A 20,526-nucleotide genomic window follows, 5' to 3' on the forward strand; every position below is an offset into this window, starting at 1 on the left:
CTGCCATAATCTGCCTACTGTCATAATCTGCCTACTGCCGTAATCTGCCTACTGCCGTAATCTGCCTACTGCCATAATCTGCCTACTGCCATAATCTGCCTACTGCCGTAATCTGTTTAATAGAGGAAACCTTAAATGTATGAGTACATTTTAATGAACATGCCAGATGTAGTCCTTGTAGGGGGAGAGAGTCATTATTTTTGTCTGGAGTAAGACAAAAAAGATCTGTAATGAAAATAGTGTGTGTGTGCTAGATGGATAGAAGTACACACACATCTAGCTATTTGTCCTAGTTGCTGAAACCTCACCAGGTGTCAGTTTTCTAGGAACAATCACCTTTCACCTGGCTTTGGAGGAAGCTAATTCAAACGGCAGGACACACAATGTCTCTGAGGTAAAACAACATTAACTCCACTATTGTCCTGCTTTTCTGTGTCTTTCACGCTCGCTCGCGTAACACACCATTAACCCCAACAATTGTCCTGCCCATTCCTCCAGGGTTGAAGGAAGCAACAATCAGAACACTATCAAATGTGTTTCTCTACATAAAGAAACACGGACACCTTCTTGTTTGCTGAAAAGGTTAGCCTTAGCCCCCTCGGCCATCAGGGTTTGAAGGGTGAGGGTGTGAGCAAGGAAGGGATGGAGGAGGTTATGAGTGGAGCTGATAACCACACACTCACACACACACTCAGCTAGAGAGGCAGCATGAGTAACGTAATGAAGACCCGAGTCCCTGAGGCCAGGGGTCTGCTGGGATTGATGCCCTCTCACTTTGTGAGACGTGACTATGCACCAGGCACACATGCTCTGTATTGACTGTCTGACACTGTATTTATTCTCTTAATCCCTTACTGATGCTCCACTGATGCAGCTGCAATACAAAATTCATGCCACAAAGGAAGCTGTGAACTAAAGACGAGAGAGAGAGAGGGAGAGTGGGCCTCCCATATCTACTGGGTGAAATACCACAGTGAGAAAAAGGGCAACACCAGTGAAGAACTATTTGCACATCGTTACAACACTATGTAGACATAATATGACATTTTAAATGTCTTTATTCTTTTGGAACATCTGTGAGCATAATGTTTACTGTTAATTTATATTGTTTATTATCCACTTCACTTGAGAGAGAGAGTCACTCACTCCTGGAACATCCCGGCATACTGTTCTCTTTTCAGACAGGACTGCATAGGAGAGGATAAAGCAGGATATGACAGGACAGGACACATTCTTACTGGTCTGGACATGGGTATCAGGATAAGGTAAGACCCAGATGCAGACCGTTTTGAAGTAACAATATTAATTACAGCAACAGAGGCAACGGTGCAGGACAGCAGGCAGGGTCAGGTCAGGCAGAGGTCGGAAAACCAGATAGAGGCAATGGTACAGGGCGGCAGGCAGAGTGGTCAGGCGGGCAAGTTCAGGGTCAAGACAGGCAAGGGTTAAAAACCAGGAGGGTGGGAAAAAACAGGAGCTGACAGGGAAAACGCTGGTTGCCTTGACAAACAAGATGAACTGGCAACGGACAAACAGAGAACACAGGTATAAATACACGGGAGATAATGGGGAAGATGGGCGACACCTGGAGGGGGGTGGAGACAATCACAAAGATAGGTGAAACAGATCAGGGCATGACAATGGGACAATAACATAATATAGAATAGCACAGTATATATATTAGGAACTAAAGTCGAATATAGTTCAGTATAGAATAGATACAATTTTTGCCATTATTGTAGCATGAATTATAAACAGTATATGTGGCTGTAAGAAACACTGTCATAGTCACAGTGCAATATAGAGATATTGACCTCACGTGACTGCCAGCTGTGGTTCTGCTCCCTCATTGGGCAACGTGTAGGAGGCCTGGGACCATAGAGGTTAACAATTACCGCAGGCTGTGACCCAAATGGCACTCTATTCCCTGCACTATGTAGTGCACTACTTTAGACCGATATGCCCTGGTCAAAAGTAATGCACGACATAGGGAATAGGGTGCCATTTGGGGGAGACGCATACATAGAGGTTAATTAACATCCAGTACCATAAAGCAGTCCTAGAGGGGCCTGTGGGTTGTCTCTGTCTGTGTGGAAGGGCGAACTGGAGTAACAGAATAAAATAACCTCCCTTCTGTCTCCCTCCATCTATGAATAATACAGAGCCTTGTCACTACAACACAGCCCAATCTCAGCCTCCCTCCTGTAATATTTGGAGGTTGAATAATTCATGCAATAAAAAAAACTTTCTTCCCTCTGAGATGAGCTCTGGGGGTGAGGAAGTGAGGTGGGGGGGTGTCTGTGATCGTCATCTAATTAATGTTTTCTACCAGTCTCGTTTGCTTTCTCCATATTTTTCCGATCCTTCTTTGCTATCCAAATCGTCTCCTATTATTGTACGGGTTGTGTATATCAGGAAAGCTGATACCAGATGCACAACTGAATACATTCAACCAAAATGTGTCTTCCACATTTAACCCCTCTGAACCAGACAGGTGGGGTTAAATGTGTCTTCCACATTTAACCCCTCTGAACCAGACAGGTGGGGTTAAATGTGTCTTCCACATTTAACCCCTCTGAATCAGACAGGTGGGGTTAAATGTGTCTTCCACATTTAACCCCTCTGAACCAGACAGGTGGGGTTAAATGTGTCTTCCACATTTAACCCCTCTGAATCAGACAGGTGGGGTAGCCAAATTCTGAAGCAATTATAATTACTGGAAACAGATTTGTGGGGCGAAGAGATTTTAGAGAATCCATGCATCTTTTACAAATGCATATTCCTGTCTTTCAATGATAACCCATATTTTTGTGATCAATATTTTTTTCAATTTAAATGATCAGGGAATACAGACAGTAAGGAATTAGACAGCAATATCTTATACCCCCCTCTACCTCCCCCCAACTTCCCATCACCAACCATCCTTTATACAAATGGCGTTCCTAACTACCTGCTTCCCCAGTGGGGCTCAGCACCTGCTTAATAGACTTATTGCGGTCTTTCAACGTTCCAATTTGTAATAGGTTATGTACATCTGATCTGCCATCTCAGCAGTACCCAGCAATACCCTAGCTGCCCAGTGGGGCTCAGCACCCGCTAAGTAGCCCAGTCACTGATCATTACCATTCTGGCTGAAACTCCTGAAACAGCTAGGCCCACCAGATGGACCACTGCTTGTTTTGGCCCCCAGACACGTTGGTTGGTTGGTTGGTTGGTTGGTTGGGCTGGATGCGTTCTTTGTGTCCCAGTCTGCTCTCTCTGTTTTCACTCTTCTGCTCTAGCTCTCTCTTTCTGTATGGGTTCTCTAGCGCTATGCTTTCTTTCTCTGTCTGCAATCTCTCTCCTCTCTCTCCTCTCTCTCCTCTCTCTTCTCTCTCTTATCTCTCTCCTCTCTCTCTCTCTCCTCTCTCCTCTCTCTTCTCTCTCTTCTCTCTCTTCTCTCTCTTCTCTCTCTTCTCTCTCTCTCTGCTCTCTTCTCTCTCTTCTCTCTCTTCTCTCTCTCTCTCTCTCTCCTCTCTCTTCTCTCTCTCCTCTCTCCTCTCTCTCTCTCTCTGCTCTCTCTCTCTCTCTCTCTCTCTCTTCTCTCTCTCTCTCTTCTCTCTCTCTCTCTGCTCTCTCTCTTTCTGTATGGGTTCTCTAGCGCTATGCTCTCTTTCTCTGTCTGCAATCTCTCTTCTCTCTCTCCTCTCTCTTCTCTCTCTCTCCTCTCTTCTCTCTCTGCTCTCCTCTCTCTCCTCTCTTCTCTCTCTTCTCTCTCTCCTCTCTTCTCTCTCTTCTCTCTCTTCTCTCTCTTCTCTCTCTTCTCTCTCTCCTCTCTCCTCTCTCTCTCTCTTCTCTCTCTTCTCTCTCTTCTTTCTCTTCTTTCTCTTCTCTCTCTCCTCTCTGCTCTCTCTCTTTCTGTATGGGTTCTCTAGCGCTATGCTCTCTTTCTCTGTCTGCAATCTCTCTTCTCTCTGCTCTCTCTTCTCTCTCTCCCTCTTCTCTCTCTGCTCTCTCTTCTCTCTCTCCTCTCATCTCTCTCTTCTCTCTCTTCTCTCTCTCTCCTCTCTCTCTCTCTCTCTCTGCTCTCTCTTCTCTCTCTCCTCTCTTCTCTCTCTTCTCTCTCTTCTGCTCTCTCTGCTCTCTCTTCTCTCTCTCCTCTCTGCTCTCTCTCTTTCTGTATGGGTTCTCTAGCGCTATGCTCTCTTTCTCTGTCTGCAATCTCTCTTCTCTCTCTGCTCTCTCTTCTCTCTCTCTTCTCTCTCTCTTCTCTCTCTCCTCTCTCTGCTCTCTGCTCTCTCTTCTCTCTCTCCTCTCTCTCCTCTCTTCTCTCTCTGCTCTCTCTTCTCTCTCTGCTCTCTCTTCTCTCTCTGCTCTCTCTTCTCTCTCTTCTCTCTCTCCTCTCTTCTCTCTCTCTCTCTTTCTCTCTGGTTCTCTTCTCTCTCTCCTCTCATCTCTCTCTGCTCTCTCTTCTCTCTCTCTCTCTCTTCTCTCTTCTCTCTCTCTCTCTCTCTCTCTCTCCTCTCTCTTCTCTCTCTCTTCTCTCTCTCCTCTCTTCTCTCTCTCCTCTCTGCTCTCTCTTCTCTCTCTCCTCTCTCTCCTCTCTCTTCTCTCTCTGCTCTCTCTTCTCTCTCCTCTCTCTTCTCTCTCTGCTCTCTCTTCTCTCTCTCCTCTCTCCTCTCCTCTCTGCTCTCTCTCTCTCCTCTCTGCTCTCTCTCTCTCTTCTCTCTCTCTCTCTCTCCTCTCTCTCCTCTCTGCTCTCTCTCTCTCTGCCCTCCCCTCACACGTTGCTCTTCGGTTACACTTTATAATAACTGTTATGAATAAGCCATTATAAATGCTTATTAGTATATGTACATGTTTTATGCATTATTGTAAATGTTATAGGCTATAATTCATTATGAATTGTAAGGCTTATGACGCTTATAAATGTTTGTAGCTGCTGTCCAGGTGCTGAAACATACAAACTTCAATCAGTTGTGTGTGTGTGTGTGTGTGTCACATGTTGATGGGGCTGCTGTGAGAAATGTCAGAAATATAGAAACAGACTATGTTAATACCTACCAAAGTGTACAGAAACTTGCCATGCGAGTAGCCTAGTCTTAGCCTGGTTGCCAGTCTGTTAGCTAACATTCCACTCCTTGTACTCCATGTCATGTGCCAAAGGAAACAGACTGGCAACCTGGCTAGTCTAGCCTATTAAATTGCAATGGTTCATAACCGCTTCATGAAAAGTGGGCAATTCAACTGATGAGTAGATATTCTTATATAGTCATCCTATCGAAGATGAGAATGACAGAAGAGGTGGAAAATCTAACTCTCACCACGTCGACATCTTTCCGAAGGCTGAATCTCGAGAGTCGATTTCTTAAGGACTCAACTTGCCACAGTCTTACCATTTCCATACTCTAAATGGACATTTGGGCATAGGAGGACCGCTGATTTAAGGACTACTGCTCTCTGATCATCCGCGGTTTATCGGATTCAGCAGTGAGATTTCGTGTTTCGTTTGTTTGTTCTGTCTCCATCTCAACGCCTTCGATTGGAACACCCCCAACGCCGATCATTTTAATGCCTACTAATCTTAATTTGATCTGCGAGCTCAAGAAAATAGGCTACAAAGCCAGGCTACAACGCGCAGTACACGACAATCAAAAAAAATTGAGCGACTACCCTGCAGAAGAATCTGACCGAGTGTCAGCAATACGGGCTACAGTAGCTGGCTGCCTGGATTTACCAACTGCAGCTACAAGCGCCCGTGCCCATATTACCAGTTGAGCCAAGACTTGTAGGGGAAAAAAATAACAGATTCAAATCCTTGACTGTTATTTCTCAAAGAAGCTCCGAAGACTGGAAATCTGACTCCTTTTAATGGTGAATAACAGCTTCGTGATATGGAGCTGTCGTGTTTTCCCCACATGACCGTTACACTTGCTGTCCTTATATGCGTTATCGGTGTAGGGACGGTATTTTGAAGATACCAGGCAGTCACAATAGCCTACATGAAACTTCATCCAAGTGGACGCTGATGGTGCACGACTGCCTTATAAAAACACAGTTTGTCGACTCTTTTGATGTAGGTTATTTTGAGATTATCATAAGCAGCTTTGGAGACGTTTAGATTTTTTGCGTTACATATGCATTGAAAGGACCCTGGAATTGGCCTTAGGACTTTTCTATCGCGAAATGAATGAGGATATAAGAGGAGAGCTACACAAGCAAAACAAATAAGCAACGTGAAAATAACTAAAGGACAACAGCGATTTAAACGTGCTAGCTTGTGTGGACTCCACACTATTTATTTTGAGGTATTAGGATTTTTATTGAGTTTTTATTTCGTTGTGATTTTTGTAGACATTATCAACTCGTCTTTTACTTCTTCAATCCTTTCCATAGTTCTTCATGTAACGGTTTTGTGGACTGGTCACTTTGCTGGAAGGAAAGAGGTCATCATCACTGTTTTGGTTTGTGGACTGGTCACTTTGCTGGAAGGAAAGAGGTCATCATCACTGTTTTGGTTTGTGGACTGGTCACTTTGCTGGAAGGAAAGAGGTCATCATCACTGTTTTGGTTTGTGGACTGGTCACTTTGCTGGAAGGAAAGAGGTCATCATCACTGTTTTGGTTTACACTGAAGCAGTGGCAAGAAGCTAATCAGTATCACGCGAGGCTGCCCCGCGACCATTCGGTGTTTCATGTGCCAGCCTCACTGAATAGAGCTCTCACGAGCCATCAACAACTCAGATGCGACCCGGTACATTTCAAATATCTGCAAAGGTAAGGTGTTAGCCTAACCATAGCTCCAGCATCATGTTTTTGCCTAGAACGTGTGTCCTGATTGTTTCCTCCTGAAATAGCTGTTGCTAATGTCGAGAAATTATACAACTAATATGACTAAACTTTATCTTTCTCGAATCAAGCTAAACATGCAGTGTATTTTTATGTTATTGGATGACGCTATAATCAGGTGTACCCATGCTTTGTTGTTCTTTGGGTTGACACTTAGAGTAATTGTTGGCTATTGATTATCTCCCGAAATACACTGCTACACATTTCATACAACGAATTATGCCACAGGCCTACGATCAAACAATCACAAGTTGGAATAATTGAAGTCTTGTGTTTTCGAGTTTCCTCTCTCCCCACTAGCGTTTAGGCTGCTGTCCATGGTGCTGAAGTGCACAAACTTGTATCTAGCGTCGAGCTCCCTACTCTCTTTCTCTCTCCCTCTCTCTCCCTCTATCTCTCTGTGTGTGTGTGTGTGTGTGTGTGTGTGTGTGTGTGTGTGTGTGTGTGTGTGTGTGTGTACACGCTAGTTAAGCAGGAAGAGTTCAGAGTTGAAGCGGTTTTGCAGAATGTACCCAACTGTTTAGGGCTGGCTACTGACAAAACTTAAGTAGTATGATCAAACCAGACTCAAATGTCCTCCTCCTCCTCCTCGTGTGCTTGTCTCTGTCTCACTGCTGCTCTCCTCTCCACAAAATAGTCTGTATCTGATGCTGTGTTATGATGCAGCCCTTATGTGACAGTGGAACCGCCTGCAGAGAGGTCTGCATGGTCATTGGTCACCATCATGCTAACACAAGTCTACAGCAGGCAGGGGAGGAAGGCTATGGAGACAAGACTACAGCAAGCTGGGCTAGGGAAGCCATAGACAAGAGAGTGGCTGGAATGGACGCTCCCATTGTATTTCTATGTTGGACGGAGGGTCTGTGCCAGCATGGACACCAGGCTAAAGCAGGCATGGGGCCTAAAGCTGTGGAGGCCATAGAAATTATATCACTAGAACTGACATTCCCTATCAAGTTGACTTTCAGTGATGCTTGGACTGGCTTCTATAATGGTGACAGGCCGGGCCTGCACCAGCTGGGTTTCCATGGTACATCAGGCAGAGGAAGTCTGATGAAGGTTATGGAGGCAGTGTCTGCATTATACCTTGATCCCAGAACCTTGTTGTGTGTATGTGTGTAACAGTCTGTCATGAGAGCCCCAGCATGGTCACAATGTCTGTGAAGGACAGCAGGCAGGGGGCGATTAGGCAGGGTCTGCATCAGTCACCAGCAGTGATGTCATATGTCATCCCTGATGCTGTGTCTCTCTGAGTGGAGAGGGAGGAGGGGCGGAATCTGTTATCCCCAGTGGTGACTCGTTCTGTGACCCTTCCAACAACCTTGGCCCCTGGAAACACAGCAATGAGTGACTGTTTTCCTGCCTCACTGCCTCCCTGCATGTCTCCCTGCCTCCCTCGCTCCCTGCCTGCTTCTCTGCCTGCCTATGTCCCTGCCTGCCTATGTCCCTGCCTGCCTATGTCCCTGCCTGCCTATGTCCCTCCCTGCCTGATTCCCTCACTGCCTGCCTGCCTGCCTCCTTGCCTGTGTGCCTGCCCCCTCCATCCCTCCCTCCTTGCCTGCGTGCCTGCCCCCTCCCTCCCTCCTTGCCTGCCTGCCTTCTGGTCTCGTACTCCCTTACTACTGATTGGGAAGGCTGACTGAATTGGGGGAAGGGCATATTCTCAATGATAATGTTAAACAGTTCCCCTCTTCCCTGTCCCTATTGTGTCCATCTCCCATCCCCCTCACACAGTGACACATTGCACACACACACTAATGGCCAGAGCCGTCTTCATTGCAAGAGTGATTGCGATAAATACAAGCCCATTCCAAAGGGTCATCCCAGCAAGGGGGGAGGAGAAGAAGCAGCAGGAGGAGGAGGAGGACACTGAGGAAGACACGGTCCAGATCTCTGTGTTTTCATTCCTCCCCAAAGACTACTCATATCTGTAGTTATGCTGTCCACGTGGTGACAAGACAGTCCATTGGGATTTTCACATATTCTTATGTTTTCATACATATCACTTGTAGGCTGGGGCTGCCTGCATTCTTACACCACATACAGTAAATTCCATACAGGTCTATAGTAGGCTGGATCTACCTTACAAGGCCTGTACATGCATGTTCATCAAGGGAATAATCAAGATTGGGCAGCACAGAACCATTGCCTCTAGAGTCTCTTGTGACAAACTTAACCAACATGCACAGCAAGTGAGATTTGATTCTGAGTGCCAAGATTATTAACTCTGTTGTACCAGCCCAGTCTCTGTCATGTGATGTGTGTGTGGTGTCACCCGTTGCTCTCGCTAGTGGGAACCATGCTTTACTCTCTGCTCCATTGTCACGTCCTCTTAATTCTGTCTTTGACTCCCATCTAAGCCCAGTAGGTTGAGAGAGCAGAGCAGCACACACATGTGATACCCTATATTACATCCCCACTCCCATTTTCACAAGTCCCCTGACACCACGACACCCTCCACCCAATCCCCACAGTTGGGGAAATAAGAAACACACACACGTAAACACACACACAGGAGAAACACATACACACACATGTAAACACAAACACAGGAGAAACACACACACACACACACACACAGAATAAACACATACACGCACATGTAAACACACACACACAGATTGAGAGAGAAGAGCGCAGTAGTAACCCCATGAGCTACGCCATTACAGTTGTTTTCAATCACTTTGGACTTCAGATATACCACTTACATTCAGATGTAAGTGGTATATTTAAAAAAAAAAAAAAACATTTAAAAAAAACTCTAGACTAATAACACGTTATTGTGTTCATTGGAGTTAAACACATCTTTCACCCCTGAGTCATTCATGCAAAATCAAAGTTGTCTGAGAAATGCCATGAGAACATTTAGTTTCAATTTCATTATCCTTATACCATTATCCTTATACCAGCGGTTCCCAAACTAGGGGTTGCGACCCCGTGTGGGGTAGCCTGATATGAAAATGTTGTCGCGGGAGAATTTCAAAAAGCCTGGCGAAGAAATCTATACAGAATTTTTTTAAATTTAATTTGATCAATAAAATATTCTAATTTTATATTGTATTTTTTATATTATTATTATTTATATTTTATATTTTTATAATTTTATATTTTATAATCTCGTTTTTGTACCTCAAAATCATTGTAATGTGGTTGACCTTAAAATCGAAATGAAAAATGTTTCTAAAATTATTTTTAAAAGATCAAATTCAAACAATGAGAGAGCGCCCTTAGATCGTGGGAAAAGGCTGCGTTTGACCATTGCATTTGAGTCATGGTGAATGGCTAGGCCCGCTATATGCTTCTGCAAAATACACCACCCACTATAGGCTAGTGGGATAGAATGGTGGGCTTTTGCACATAAGGGGCTCCATCTATGGTGGGACGGCAGGTAGGCCGCCGCACTCTGGTTATTGTGTCTCCCTCTGCCATATGGACACATTGTATGATATACAGAGAGCAACTGGCAGCAAAAGAGCTGAGCGTAGAACTCTGAGATATACTGCAGCAGGTAACTTCCATTTAAAATCAAATCACATCCAGTACGCCCACGCCTGTTCGCATTACTGTGTGGAGATATGGAACAATTTACTGTTTCACACCGAGGCTTGGTGGTTATCAGTGGAATGTTGTAAAGATTTTTGTAATTGACGGAGGAATTGTTGTCATCCGCAATGAATGTACTTTTTTTTTTTTACGTAAACTTTCTGTGTGAGGGGAAATAAAATGTCTCCTTGCCTACATAACAGATATAGGCTATTTGGAAAACTGAACAAACTGAACACAAACATGCAGGGGAACTCCAAAAACATTCTACTGATGCGTGGATTCAGAGGAAAGACACACACGCACAAAGAAACATACACACACACACACCACTGTCTCCCAGCAGCAGCCATCATGCTCCCAGCCTCCCAGCATGCTACACATGTCCCCTCCCTCCTCTCACCCCCCCCCCCTCCTCCTCCGGCCCCTCCTCCACTACCATCATCATGTAGCCCTGGCCTCAGCTTCAGTCACAGGGTGCTTAGAGACCTGGTTGCCATGCCTCCTTCAGCAGGGCCATGACCGAACAACATGAAAGGCTGCATCTGAAATGCCACCCTATTACAATACAGTGCATTATTTTTGACTGGGCTCTGGTCCAAGGTTGTGCACTATAGAATAGGGTGCCATTTTGAAAGACATCAAAGTCTCCACATTAGACTCACCAGCCCATAAAGAAAGGGCCTTTGGAAATGAATTCAATGGATATCAAGGCACAGGGATGTAATGTTCCCCGGTCTGTGTTATAACCCCGAATGTCACATGGTCTGTGATGTGTTTGTCGTACAGGACGAAGTACATACAGGGCATTTCTCAAATCATTTCTTGGATGGTTCTTCACTGTTTTGCCCCATTTATTAGGGACCCCGTTCATGGAAAGTTAGAATGGGCAAAACGGATGACCTAAGTGACTGAGCGTGGTACGATCGTATGGTAAATTAGCGGACACTTTTATCCAAAGCGACTTACAGAACTGCCAGTTAACGGTGACGCATACAAAATATTCAGGATACGGCACACGTAAGAATCAAACAAGCAACCTTGTTGTTACCAGCATCATATGTTCTTTGCACAGTAGGCAGACAGGATGCATCTCAACTCCTTTCTTGGATGGTTGTTGCATGACTCTTGGAGGATTTAAATGTACCTTTGTTATGCTTAGCGGGAGCAATTTGAATGTGCATGTTGTTGTTGCTGTTGAATGTATGGAGAAAGACACAGCAGGTTACAACCGTGTATCTGTGTGTCAGAACATAGTGGTTAGTCCATATCCGACATTTCTCCGAGCGATGTTTCAATGCACCACCGCCTACAGTCACCACAGCAACACAGAGGCAAACAGCAAGAGAGAGAGAAAGGGGGCCGGAATAAATAACAAGAAAAAGACTTGAATGGCGGCCTGCCAAAACAGAGGAGATATAAAAAGATGAAGAAAATCAACTATTTTAGTGGCGCTGACTGTACAAGCTTGCCATACAGAAGCCACTCTGTAAAGAGGGAGAGGAGACAAAAAAAACATGCACACAGCGTGTGCTGACAAAGGGTCTTTTTATTTCATTCTGGTAAACAGAAGTTAGAGGAGACAACTTTTCCAGTAAAATAGAAGGCAGAGCTCAGAGGTTAACCTTCAGCTTCTAATAAATGACCTCTGTTGATATTCACTCAGCCAACAGTCTCAGCCTTCTTTTGTTACATGTAACCCAGGCTTACATGTTGTTCTGCCCAGGGAGTACCCCCTCATGTGCAACTGGCCATTAGGACAAGGCCGCGTCCAAAATGGAACCCTGTGCACTACTTTTGGCCAGGGCCCATAGGGATCAGGGCCTAATTTCCCAGTTGCATGTAACTTAAAGACATTATCCTGTACTTTGGCGACTAGTAAGTGTTTTCTAAACCTCACACTTTGGGCTGGATGTGTCAATGTGTAGTTCTATGAGCAGAGTTACTGTCTCACCTCAATTAGCCAAGACATCCCTAGTTTGAAAGCAACTGTTTTCTAGAAGCTGTGTGGCACCATTTTCTTGACATTTACCGCCCCCACTCCTCGGCATTTGAGTGGCAGGTAGCATGAGGCACACACAGCAGAGAGCGCGAGAGCAATAATATCATGCCCACATTTGCACATTTGTGATTTAGTATGCAATTTTCTGGGACAAATACTGACTAAATAGTATACAAAAGTACCAGAGAATTTCCCAAACAAGCAATCAAGTAGAGAGAACGTTCGCTAAGTGTGTCATTTGGATACTGATAGGATAAAAAGAAAAGCAGCGCTGCTCTCGGATCAGCTTTCTCCATTCAAAACGTACTTTAACTTAAAAAATATTCCACAATACTGATGACCGATCAGCTCCTGACCTAGAGAGAAATGACCACCTATGGCTGTAAATAGGCTATATTTTCATGCCATCATCTACGTTTTCATTTTATCTTTCACTTGATGTAACAATTGCCAATACTTCGGCAACGTTGTATTTGTAGTCAACTTCGTTCTGAAGATATTGGCAGTCATAGTCAGACAGATGGCATAAACATATTGATTCCATGTTTAGCTGAGATGTTCTGTGAATAAAGTGATGAGGACGAGCAGAAAAAGCATCTAATGATGCACTTTGGCTGCTCTATGAGTGGTCTGGATCGATCATAGATGTGCGAAGGTTACTAACGAAGGCTTATGGAAACACCTTGGCTCTAACGAGGTCTTAACGCTACGAAGGCTTTGGGAAACACCTTGGCTCTAACGAGGTCTTAACGCTACGAAGGCTTTGGGAAACGAGACCCAGGTCTAAAGTAGTGTACTATATAGGGAATAGGGTGCCATTAACAAACAATTATTTCACCTTTTATTTTATCGGGGAGTCATACTGAGACCAAGGTCTCTTTTACAGATGAGCCCTGAATTACATAAATTACAGAAAATACACACATCAAACTATAAATACAAAATGCAAGCCGATAGAAAAACAAGGACACAAAAACAAACATTAATCGGTAATAAGGTCCTCAATCAGCTTTCTGAATTGCCCTAGAGACACCAGCACCTCACATTCTAAGAACATTTTGAAGATTGTTCCACAAATAAGGTGCATAAAAACTAAAAGCTCATTTACTCCACTCAGTAGAGAACAAAGGATTTTTTTCCAGAGTTAGCCGTCCCTGAGACCGGGTGTGGTAACTCTTATGTCTTAAGTTTAGTAACAATGTTAGATACAGTGGGGCTTTTTTTGCAAAAGGGCTTTATAAATGAAAACATAGCAATGTATCAACCGACTTGACATCAAAGTGGGTCAACCAACTTACTGGTAGAGAATGCAGTGATGAGTACTAAAACTGTTGCCCTTAATAAAGCGCTATGACAAACTGCATCTAACAGCTTTAATGAAGCGGCAGCTGCATTCATATAGATGATGTCGCCATAGGAACGTTGACTGAATAATCTGCTTTCTACAATTTAGCAGGAGGCAGGGCCTGTTGTTATAGAAGACGGTCATTTTTATTCTTAGCCTCAACTCATGGATGTGGTTTTTCAACCCTTTCCTGCAGTCAAATGACCACATTGCCCGCTATTGGCCTCATGGGTGTAATGTTATTCATATTTTTCATCATTAATAAACATTATTTCTGTAAACCCACTGAAATCCCGGCGTTTCCATGTTAAACGGTTGTGTTATATTTCAGTCTTCTGTGATCTATATAAAGTGTAATATTGGGATGCAAACTAAACATACATTTCAACTCTGTATCTGACATGGTACAGGTGTCTTATTTTTTAAGCCCTTAACCATGTGTGGGAGGTGTATACTTTTGTTTCAAAGAAGATTTGTTCAAGATTACTGGGTCTATGTGACACTAATCTGTCCACTGCAGTAAAATGTTATTAAAAAAACAGCTTTTCATCTATCCAAGTGCCCAGATATATGTACCCGTGACACTATCAATATAGACATATATAAAGTACATATTCTTAAATCATCAGAGTTATTTTTATGTGCTCTAGATAACAACATGTACTTTGTTTTGCCTGCGTTCAACACTAATTTCAGGTCAATAAAGTTTTTTCGATAATACAACGAAGGCAGACTGTAGTTCAGATAGAGCCTGGTCAACCGTGGGGGCAATAGCATACATAGCAGTATCATCGGCATACAAGGGCAGGTTACATTTTTTTTTAGACACGTCAATATTGTTAATGTAAAATGTATAGGACCCAGAATCAAGCCCTGCGGGACACCTTTCATAATATCCAGGAAACCTGATATAACACCATCAGTAGATATTCATTGAGTTCTATCTGTCAAGTTATTGTTAAGACCGTTACATGCAGCCTGGTCTAGGCCAATTGAGAAAAGCCTCTGAATTAGCAACGAGTGAACAGTATCGAAAGCCTTTGACAGGTCAATGAAGAGGGCAGCACAATGTTGCCTTTTATCTATACAGTTAACCACACAATTTCTAATAATAATTTGTGTCGCAGCCCTTCTCTTATGAGTCTTCCCCACTTTGTACACTGTGAATAGGCTAGGATACCCTTATGAAACCAGGCTGACTGCTTTGCTCACGTTAAGTTCCACTTCCCTTTGAGCTGCTCTCGAGATCAAGCTGGTTTAACAAGGCTTAGTCTGGGTATCCTCAGGGGAACTAGCATAGATATAGAATACTAGATAGGCTGATATTATATAGCACCTACATTGAGGAGAACAAGTATTTGATACACTGCCGATTTTGCAGGTTTTCCTACTTACAAAGCATGTAGAGTTCTGTCATTTTTTATCATAGGTACACTTCAACTGTGAGACACGGAATCTAAAACAAAAATCCAGAAAATCACATTGTATGATTTTTAAGTAATTAATTTGCATTTTATTGCATGACATAAGTATTTGATCACCTACCAGCTAGTAAGAATTCCGGCTCTCACAGACCTGTTTGTTTTTCTTTAAGAATCCCTCCTGTTCTCCACTCATTACCTGTATTAACTGCACCTGTTTGAACTCGTTACCTGTATAAAAGACACCTGTCCACACACTCAATCAAACAGCTTCCAAACTCTCCACAATGGCCAAGACCAGAGAGCTGTGTAAGGACATCAGGGATAAATTGTAGACCTGCACAAGGCTGGGGTGGGCTGCAGGACAATAGGTAAGCAGCTTGGTGAGAAGGTAACAACTGTTGGCGCAAATATTAGAAAATGGAAGAAGTTCAAGATGACGGTCAATCACCCTCGGTATGGGGCTCCATGCAAGATCTCACCTCGTGGGGCATCAATGATCATGAGGAAGGTGAGGGATCAGCCCAGAACTACACGGCAGGACCTGGTCAATGACCTGAAGAGAGCTGGGACCACAGTCTCAAAGAAAACCATTAGTAACACACTACGCCGTCATGGATTAAAATCCTGCAGCGCACGCAAGGTCCCCCTGCTCAAGCCAGCGCATGTCCAGGCCCGTCTGAAGTTTGCCAATGACCATCTGGGTGATCCAGAGGAGGAATGGGAGAAGGTCATGTGGTCTGATGAGACAAAAATAGAGCTTTTTGGTCTAAACTCCACTCGTCGTGTATGGAGGAAGAAGGATGAGTACAACCCCCAAGAACACCATCCCAACCGTGAAGCATAGAGGTGGAAACATCATTCTTTGGGGATGCTTTTCTGCAAAGGGGACAGGATGACTGCACCGTATTGAGGGGAGGATGGATGGGGCCATGTATCGCGAGATCTTGGCCAACAACCTTCTTCCCTCAGTAAGAGCATTGAAGATGGGTCGTGGCTGGGTCTTCCAGCATGACAACGACGACCGAAAAACACAGCCAGTGCAACTAAGGAGTGGCTCCGTAAGAAGCATCTCAAGGTCCTGGAGTGGCCTAGCCAGTCTCCAGACTTGAACCCAATAGAAAAGCTGAAAGTCCGTATTGCCCAGCGACAGCCCCGAAACCTGAAGGATCTGGAGAAGGTTTGTATGGGGCAGTGGGCCAAAATCCCTGCTGCAGTGTGTGCAAACCTGGTCAAGAACTACAGGAAACGTATGATCTCTGTAATTGCAAACAAAGGTTACTGTACCAAATATTAAGTTCTGCTTTTCTGATGTATCAAATACTTATGTCATGCAATAAAATGCAAATTAATTACTTAATCATACAATGTGATTTTCTGGATTTTTGTTTTAGATTCCGTCTCAGTTGAAGTGTACCTATGATAAAAATTACAGACCTCTACATGCTTTGTAAGTAGGAAACACTGCCGATTTTGCAGGTTATCAAATACTTGTTCTCCCCACTGTACATATGGTGTGTGGGTACTAGCACCCCATGTTTAGAACCAGCAATGACGTATAGCAGTGAATAATCAACACTAACAAGACAGTGAAGTTTCACACAGCACAGACCAACTCTTCAAAGGTTCACAGACGATCAGATCATTGAATGCCAGACATGACGTAATCCTGCACGGTGTACAGTCTCTACACATATATTCAGGATACAACAACAGTCATGTCTGTCTGATGGGGACGGTGATCCATAGTGTTCTTTTGTAATGTTCGCATTCTAGAACAGATCATGTGATTCCATGCAATGTGGTGTTCTGGGTTTGGTATTGTATATATGATGGATGACAGTTTGGCAAGCTGAGCTCTTCGTATGGAGTGTCTGTCTGTGTACTTGCCAGGATCTTTACATCAACATTAAGCTGTCTGCCTTCTAGGCAAAGTGTGTGTGTGTGGGGAGTCCATCTGTCTGCTGACAGTGTGCTACTTACAGTTCGATCTTCCCCTCCTGCTCGAAGAGAAAGGCCTTAGCCCACTTTTGGGGTCATTTGGAAGTGAGGACTAGCTAACAAGGTTTTCATGATGTAATATGGTTCTTGGATCTTTTCTCAGAAACCTACCCACTCATATCGTCTTTGTTGCCTGTCTCTTGTGTATTATAAGGTTTGGCTGGGTACAGGTACTGTAGGTCAGTTGTGTCTGTGTGCGTGCTTCTATGTCTCTGTTTTACAATATGTATGTGTATTTGTGCATCTAAATGTCTGTTGTCTGTCTGTACAAACCCATTTCCTACTCTGCCTGGGGTGTCAACTGACATGACCCCGCCCTCCAAGCTGAAACCAACCAATAACCATCAGTCTCTCTGATTGTGTCTGATTTGATTGGTCCTGTGTTAAGACGAAAAAGATTGAGGGAAAATCATTAGGATTCTCTGATTGTATGGCATCGGGGAGCTAGTGTAATTTAATCATTTTTAATTCTACTGAGACTCCTGAGAATTAAAAGAAAATTGTGAATTAAATTTGTTCCAGGGCAGTGAGTTATTATATCCTCAGCGTTCTGGTCCAGCAGTGGCATGGCCGTTTGTAAGATGTGTTCGAGCTCTGTTGACAGTATTATTGATGGAAGTAGACACACACATGCGTAATGTAATGCTAGACTGAAAGCTTGTTTGCATAGTTATGATTGTCTGGCCCTGTTGCCTGCCTCTTGTGTGTGTTTTTCCATAGTCCCCCTTCATAAGAGACCAACTACAGTCATTATATCCAGTATGAGGCTGCTAGATATGATTAGAAGAATTCCTTGTGGCCACTGCTGATGATTCTAATCATATTATACTGCTGATGATTCTATATCATTGTGTTTACTTGATAGCTACCTACACAAATAGCTAGCTAGAACAAAGTGTTAATAAGATAAAACAATTCATTAAAAAGATTTAAAAGCAATACAAAGAACAGTTGTCCAGTAGGCATCTACTGATCATATTAGACTGTTGATGATTCTAGTCTTCTTATTATACTGTTGATGATTCTAGTCTTCTTATTATACTGTTGATGATTCTAGTCTTCTTATTATACTGTTGATGATTCTAGTCTTCATATTATACTGTTGATGATTCTAGTCTTCTAATTATACTGTTGATGATTCTAGTCTTCTAATTATACTGTTGATGATTCTAGTCTTCTTATTATACTGCTGATGATTCTAGTCTTCATATTATACTGTTGATGATTCTAGTCTTCTAATTATACTGTTATGATTCTAGTCTTCTAATTATACTGTTGATGATTCTAGTCTTCATATTATACTGTTGATGATTCTAGTCTTCTAATTATACTGTTGATGATTCTAGTCTTCTTATTATACTGTTGATGATTCTAGTCTTCTTATTATACTGTTGATGATTCTAGTCTTCTAATTATACTGTTGATGATTCTAGTCTTCTAATTATACTGTTGATGATTCTAGTCTTCTAATTATACTGTTGATGATTCTAGTCTTCTAATTATACTGTTGATGATTCTAGTCTTCTAATTATACTGTTGATGATTCTAGTCTTCTAATTATACTGTTGATGATTCTAGTCTTCTTATTATACTGTTGATGATTCTAGTCTTCTTATTATACTGTTGATGATTCTAGTCTTCTTATTATACTGTTGATGATTCTAGTCTTCTTATTATACTGTTGATGATTCTAGTCTTCATATTATACTGTTGATGATTCTAGTCTTCATATTATACTGTTGATGATTCTAGTCTTCATGTTATATATACTGTTGATGATTCTAGTCTTCATGTTATATATACTGTTGATGATTCTAGTCTTCATGTTATATATACTGTTGATGATTCTAGTCTTCTTATTATACTGTTGATGATTCTAGTCTTCTTATTATACTGTTGATGATTCTAGTCTTCTAATTATACTGTTGATGATTCTAGCCTTCATATTATACTGTTGATGATTCTAGTCTTCATGTTATATATACTGTTGATGATTCTAGTCTTCATGTTATATATACTGTTGATGATTCTAGTCTTCTTATTATACTGTTGATGATTCTAGTCTTCTAATTATACTGTTGATGATTCTAGTCTTCTAATTATACTGTTGATGATTCTAGTCTTCTAATTATACTGTTGATGATTCTAGTCTTCTAATTATACTGTTGATGATTCTAGTCTTCTTATTATACTGTTGATGATTCTAGTCTTCTTATTATACTGTTGATGATTCTAGTCTTCATATTATATACAGTGGGCAGAACAAGTATTTGATACACTGCCGATTTTGCAGGTTTTCCAACTTACAAAGCATGTACAGGTCTGTAATTTTTATCATAGGTACACTTCAACTGTGAGAGACGGAATCTAAAACAAAAATCCAGACAATCACATTTTATGATTTTTAAGTAATTGATTTACATTTTATTGCATGACATAAGTATTTGATCACCTACCAACCAGTAAGAATTCCGGCTCTCACAGACCTGTTAGTTTTTCTTTAAGAAGCCCTCCTGTTCTCCACTCATTACCTGTATTAACTGCACCTGTTTGAACTCGTTACCTGTATAAAAGACACCTGTCCACACAATCAATCAAACAGGCTCCAACCTCTCCACAATGGCCAAGACCGGAGAGCTATGTAAGGACATCAGGGATAAATTGTAGACCTGCACAAGGCTGGGATGGGCTACAGGACAATAGGCAAGCAGCTTGGTGAGAAGGCAACAACTGTTGGCGCAAATATTAGAAAATGGAAGAAGTTCAAGTTGACGGTCAATCACCCTCGGTCTGGGGCTCCATGCAAGATCTCACCTCGTGGGGCATCAATGATCATGAGGAAGGTGAGGGATCAGCCCAGAACTACACGGCAGGACCTGGTCAATGACCTGAAGAGAGCTGGGACCACAGTCTCAAAGAAAACCATTAGTAACACACTACGCCGTCATGGATTAAAATCCTGCAGCGCACGCAAGGTCCCCCTGCTCTAGCCAGCGCATGTCCAGGCCCGTCTGAAGTTTGCCAATGACCATCTGGATGATCCAGAGGAGGAATGGGAGAAGGTCATGTGGTCTGATGAGACTCCACTCTAAACTCCACTCGCCGTGTTTGGAGGAAGAAGAAGGATGAGTACAACCCCAAGATCACCATCACAACCGTGAAGCATAGAGGTGGAAACATCATTCTTTGGGGATGCTTTTCTGCAAAGTGGACAGGACGACTGCACCGTATTGAGGGGAGGATGGATGGGGCCATGTATCGCGAGATCTTGGCCAGCAACCTCCTTCCCTCAGTAAGAGCATTGAAGATGGGTCGTGGCTGGGTTTTCCAGCATGACAACGACACGAAACACACAGCCAGGGCAACTAAGGAGTGGCTCCGTAAGAA

At 43.0% G+C, this 20,526-nt stretch overlaps 1 protein-coding gene across 1 annotated transcript in view; it reads left to right on the plus strand.

The window, feature by feature from the left end:
* Positions 1-5,080: 5,080 nt before the first annotated feature.
* The window catches only part of fam163ba (family with sequence similarity 163 member B, genome duplicate a), a 42,975-nt gene continuing 27,529 nt past the window's right edge, over positions 5,081-20,526 (plus strand). The window contains exon 1 of the mRNA XM_024403970.2: positions 5,081-6,755. The gene's annotated coding sequence lies outside the window, so the exon portion shown is untranslated. The remainder of the gene's footprint in view (positions 6,756-20,526) is intronic.

The sequence above is a fragment of the Oncorhynchus tshawytscha genome, linkage group LG20, assembly GCF_018296145.1.
Source record: "Oncorhynchus tshawytscha isolate Ot180627B linkage group LG20, Otsh_v2.0, whole genome shotgun sequence".
NCBI classification, from domain to species: Eukaryota; Metazoa; Chordata; class Actinopteri; order Salmoniformes; family Salmonidae; genus Oncorhynchus; species Oncorhynchus tshawytscha.